We start from the raw sequence: 6,000 nt of genomic DNA, 5'->3' as shown, positions 1-6,000 counted from the left end.
ACTGGGTGTGCTCGACTGGTTCTCACAAGGCCAAAGTCAAGATGTGGGCTGGCCGGGCTCTAACCTGGAGGATCTGAGAAGAATCTGGTTCTAGGTTCATGCCACATTGTTGGCAGAGCTCAGTGCCGTGTGGTTGTTTCCGTGCTGGCTGTTATCGGAGGGTCATTCTCCAGGCTCACGGTCCTGTCCATCCCTTCAAAGCCAGCGATGGCGGGGTAAATCTTTCTCAGGCTTCCAGTCTCTCTGAAGCCCCCACTGCTTCATCTTCCTGGCCCCCATTCCACTACACACACACACACACACACGCGCACACAAACTCTTACATATACACACAGACACACAAACACATACTCACATAGACACACACTCATATAGACACACACACATTCACATAGACACACACATACATAGGCACACACACATAGGCACACACACATATGCATGCACTCAAACACACTCTCACATACACACATACATAGACACTGTCACACACACTCCCTCACATAGACACACACACACACTCTTGCATAGACACATACACTCACATAGATACACTCGCATACACACATAGACACACTCTCGCATAGACACACACTCACATAGAAACATACTCTCACATAGACACATACACTCACATAGACACATACACACTCTCACATAGACACACACACACTCTCTCTCACGTAGACACACAAGCCATTGCCTCTTCTGTCTCCTGCTTAGATCCCCAGTCCTTGCTTCAGTATCTGCAGCTGGAGAGCCCCTTCTTTGCTTTCTCATACATGCATTTATGATGAAAATTTGTGGATTTTCCTTATGAACAGTGTAAGGAAATATTTTATGTATTTTTGACATTTTTATGTACTGATGAAAAGCATAAGGAAAAAGAATACAAGCCCCCACTAGTTCATAGCCTCTCTCCTCAGAGGAAAGAAAAACTGTTAAAATTTTCCTTTTTTGTACCTTTCCATACAAGCATGTGTATATATGTTGCTCCATTTTAAATTACACAATGTAAAACATATTCAGAAATGTGCACAAAACAAAATGTACAGCTCAACGGTTTATTATCAAGCACACATCCACGTAACCACCCAGGTCATGAACTCTGCCAGCTCCCCAGAAGCCCCATCATCTTCCCTCCCAGAGACCACCCCTTCCTCCTTCCCTAGGGAGGACTTAATGATCATTGTGTTCTTGTTTTTCTTTATAGTTTTACCACCTGAGCACATACTCATAAACACCATAGCTCTGTTTTCTCTGGTTTGTTTGTTTGTTTTGAGCTGGAGTTTTGCTCTTTTTGCCCAGGCTGGAGTGCAATGGCACGATCTCAGCTCACTGCAACGTCTGCCTCCCAGGTTCAAGCAATTCTCTTGCCTCAGCCTCCTGAGTAGCTGGGATTACAGGCATGCGCCACCACACCCAGCTAATTTTTGTATTTTTAGTAGAGACAGAGTTTCACCATGTTGGTCAGGCTGGCCTTGAACTCCTGATCTCGGGTGATCCACCTGCCTCGGCCTCCCAAAGTGCTGGAATTATAGGCATGAGCCACCATGCCAGGCCTGTTTTCTCTGTTTTTGAAGTGTATATAAATGGAACCGTACAGAATGATTGTTGCGTCTGACGTCTTTTGATCAGCATTCATGTGTGAGATGGTCCATGTTGTCGTATGTTTGAGCAATTTCCTTTCTACTGCTGAGCAGTATTCCATTGTATGGATATTCCACAGCTTATCCATTGTCTTGTCCATGGATATGTGGGGTGTTATCAGTTTTGACCTACTGTTATTTACCTTCCTTTTTTCCAACTTTATTGAGATATAATTAAGGTACACTCACATGCACACATTTAAAGTGTACCACTTTACCAGTTCTAACACATGTACACACCTGTAAAACCATCATAGCAGTGAACACATCCATCAGCCCTAAAAGTGTCCTTGTGCCCCTTTAGATAGATGGATGGATAAGTGGATGGATGGATGACTGAATGGACAGAAGGATGAAGTCAGTCTGCAAGGAAGAAACAAGAAAGAAAATCTAGAGGATGGGTGAATGGATGGATGATTGGAAACAGCCCCCACATGCCATAGTTTTTGCTCATCATTTGGGATACACCCCCCCGGTTGGCTTTTATTTTATTTATTTATTTATTTATTTATTTATTTATTTATTTATTTATTGAGACAGATTCTCACTCTTTTGCCCAGGCTGCAGGGCAGTGGCATGATCTCAGCTCACTGCAACCTCCACCTCCCAAGTTCAAGCGATTCTCCTGCCTCAGCCTCCCGAGGAACTGGGATTACAGGCATGTGCCAGCACTCCCAGCTAATTTTTGTATTTTTAGTAGAGACAGGGTTTCACCATGTTGGCCAGGCTGGTCTCAAACTCCTGACCGCCCGCCTCGGCCTCCCAGGGTGCTGGGATAACAGGCATGAGCCACCGCGCCCTGCCTGGATGCCCTTTAAAATAGATGTGACAGAGACAGTTATGCATCAGCTGACTCTAAGGGCCCATTCTGGGCCCAGGCAGCCTACTCACCCTGGAAGCTTGCTGGATTATTAAGAAATGACAGGGCAGTCAGGCTTTGTGTCTTGAACAGAAGCTCCTGAATGCAGCATTATGGCAAACTAAAAATAGATAAAAGTGTGAGGGCTGACTTGTTAAAGTAAAAATTGCATATATTTAAGGCATACAACATGATATTTTGACAAACATCTACATAATGAAGTATTAGTGGAAATGTAAATTAGTATAGCCATTATGGACAACAGTACAAAGTTTCCTTAAAAATTTAAAAATAGAATTACCGTATGATTCAGCAATCACTGTTGTGAGTATATACCCAAAAGAAATGAGGCTGGGCACAACAGTTCACATCTGTATTCCCAGCACGTTGGGAGGCCAAGGCAGGAGGATCACTTGAGGCCAGGAGTTCAAGGCCAGCCTGGGCAACACAGCGATACCCCCATCTCTACCAAAAAAAAAAAAACATTCCTGACCACATGGCCACCACCATTTGTATCAGGCTTTGGAGTATGACACAAAGGAAATGTCAGTAGTTTCCTAGGGAGTTAGCAGACCTCATCTGAACTGTCCATAACTCATTTCTTAAGTTCCTAGGCTGCAAGAGAGGCTCAGTCTTCACCCAGGCCTCTGGTTTCAGCAGTTAACCCTTTACATCACTCTTTCTCCCTCATGCACAGGCTCTCTGCCACATAAATTCTCAAAACTCTCCCACCCCAAGACCTCCCCTACGTGGGTCCCTTCCTTTGGGAGGCTCCAAAGTCACTGACAATTTCCATGTCTGACTTTCATGGTTGATGACAGCTTGGATCCAGAGGCCTTAGAACTGAGGCTCATATACGCCCACTCTGAACCCTCACCTGGCTGCGAGCCCTACCTGCCTGCCTTCCCCACCCTCCCACCTATCAGCTTCCATCCCAGAATGACCCACATGACCCTGGCCTCCCCTGCAGCCTCACTTGGCTGCTGGCTTCTGTCGCTGGGTGTCCTGGTGCCTGACCTTTACCACACCCCTGTCCTGGCGTTTGACTCATACCTGATGTGAAAGGACTGGGCACTCTGCTCTCAGCTTCCAGAACTGCATTCCCCAGCCTGACCCTCCATCTTCTGGGATTCCTGCTTCCCCCTCAGGACTGTTGATCCACACCAGCCCCTCATCCTCACAACCAAAACAGGACAAAATCGACATTAGAGAGAATTGTTTTCTAACAGCTTCTTGTTTGCTAGTATATTTGACTGGGAAAGGAAGGGTTTTTTTTTTTTCCTTTGGCTGAATTTTTTTCTTTGGCTTAATTTTTTTTTCAAAGTACAAAGACAATGAGTAATGACCACATGTAATTCTACCAAGAAATACCATTATCAACAAGGTGATACACATCCTGCCAGTATTTCTCCAGTGTTTCGTTTTGTCGTGTTTTTTTCTTTTTCATTATTAACCTAAGTTTCCTGAGGCATACCAACCTGTGTGTAAATTCTGAGTGGTGACATTTACCCTTATTTTACTGTCTCTTACCCTGTGGGCCATTGCAGTACTTTACATCCCCAACAAATTGCCCTTCAATTATGTCTGCAACTTATTCACCAAATCAGCCAGTTGTACGGTGGCAGTGCCTGGCACCACCATCTGGATAGGCACCAGCCTGTTTCCCAGGATAATTGGTCCCCAGGGTGCTGTTCTCTCTGCCCTGCCACCAGGGCCTGCTGGATGTGGCCATCTCTGCCAGGGATGCAGAGCTGGGCTGTGTCCCCTAGCACCCTGGAGGCCCCAAGGCAGCCAGGGCCTATCCTGAAATGAGAATGTCTCCCCTCCACTCTGGTTTCCCAGTTTGTTAGGCCATTTGAACCTACATGTCCTGGAGCTTTTAGCTGAAGCAACTCCTTCAGCATTTACTTGCAGACATCCTGTCACTGGGACTTGGACAAGAGCCCCTGGGGGCTGGGCTGGGAGCAGACCTCCCTGTCAGTTTTCAGAACTGCCCTACTCCCTGCCCAGCCAGAACACTGGGGCTCTGCTACAAGTGGAGCTCCAGGCTGGTTGGAGTCTCTCTCAGTAGTTGCTCTGAAAGCCTTCAGGATGGTACCCCCAACCAGTCTGCAAAGCCTCCAGACCTCAGAATGCAGCCCTCGGTCATGTTCATTGATTCAGCAAATACCAAGTGAATGCTACTCTGTGCCAGGTACTCTGCCAGGCACTGAGAACACAAAGATGAGTAAACATGAACATGGGGCCTGCCCTCATGGAACTTACTTTCTAGTGGGAGAGAAGACAATGATCAAATTACAAATAAGTGGGCCCAGCGTGGTGACTTACACCTGTAATCCCAGCACTTTGGGACACTGAGGCCAGCCGATCACTTGAGGTCAAGAGTTCGAGACCAGCCTGACCAACATGGTGAAACCCCCACCTCTACTAAAAATGCAAAAATTAGTCAGGTGTGGTGGTGGGCAACTATAATCCCAGCTACTTAGGAGGCTGAGGCAGGAGAATCACTTGAACTTGGGAGGCAGAGGTCTCAGTGAGCTGAGATTGTGCTACTGTACTCTAGCCTGGGTGACAAAGCGAGACTCCATCTCAAAAAAAATAAAATAAAATACAAATAAGTGTAAACAGTAAGAAAGAACAGCTTGTCCAGGCACGGTGGCTCACGCCTGTAATCCTAGCACTTTGGGAGGCCAAGGCAGGTGGATCCCCTGAGGTCAGGAGTTCGAGACCAGCCTGGCCAACATGGTGAAACCCTGTCTCTACTAAAAATACAAAACTTAGCCAGGTGTGGTGGCTCATGCCTGTAATCCCAGCTACTCGGGAGGCTGAGGCAGGAGAATCGCTTGAACCCAGGAGGCAGAGGTTGTAGTGAGCCGAGATCGTGCCATTGCACTCCAGCCTGGCCCATAGAGTGAGATTCTGTCAAAAAAAAAAAGAAAAGAAAAATAAGGGGAGGGGAGGGGAGGTTAAAATGTTGTAAAGCCCAGGTACTCGGTGCTGCCGCCTGTAATGAAGGAGCGCCTTCCTCAACAGGTGCATGGGCCCAAGAAAGCTGGATGCAGCGAAGTCCGCGAAGGGCAAGGTGTGGGGATCGCGCTGCCCAGGGCGGTGCATCTCTACCTGGCTCTTGGGCGCCACCTTCCGGTCCTGTTCGGAATTGCACTCCTGGCCGCCCTGTGTTTGGGAGTGAGGGTTGAGAAGGCTGGGTGGCGTCCTGATAGGTTGCTTCCTGAGTAGAAGTTAAGCCTGTTCCTTCCCAACTGGAACATTTAACAGCCAGGGAGAGACCCCAGAATTCTCTTTTCTCCTGGCATGATGATGGGCAGTGTTCAAGACGACCGCTGCAAGTGAGCCTGCGCCCCGGGGTGACTGATGAGCAGAGTCCCTGGCCACATATGATGGGCCTGAGCCTGGGCATGGGACGAAGCTCTGTGGCCCTGAGCCACTACACTTAGGGGTTTCGTGGTAATTTCCTGGAGACAGAGGCTCCTG

The sequence above is a fragment of the Hylobates moloch genome, unplaced genomic scaffold, assembly GCF_009828535.3.
Source record: "Hylobates moloch isolate HMO894 unplaced genomic scaffold, HMol_V3 SCAFFOLD_15, whole genome shotgun sequence".
Taxonomy (NCBI): domain Eukaryota; kingdom Metazoa; phylum Chordata; class Mammalia; order Primates; family Hylobatidae; genus Hylobates; species Hylobates moloch.
Note: the sequence above shows the minus strand (reverse complement) of the source record.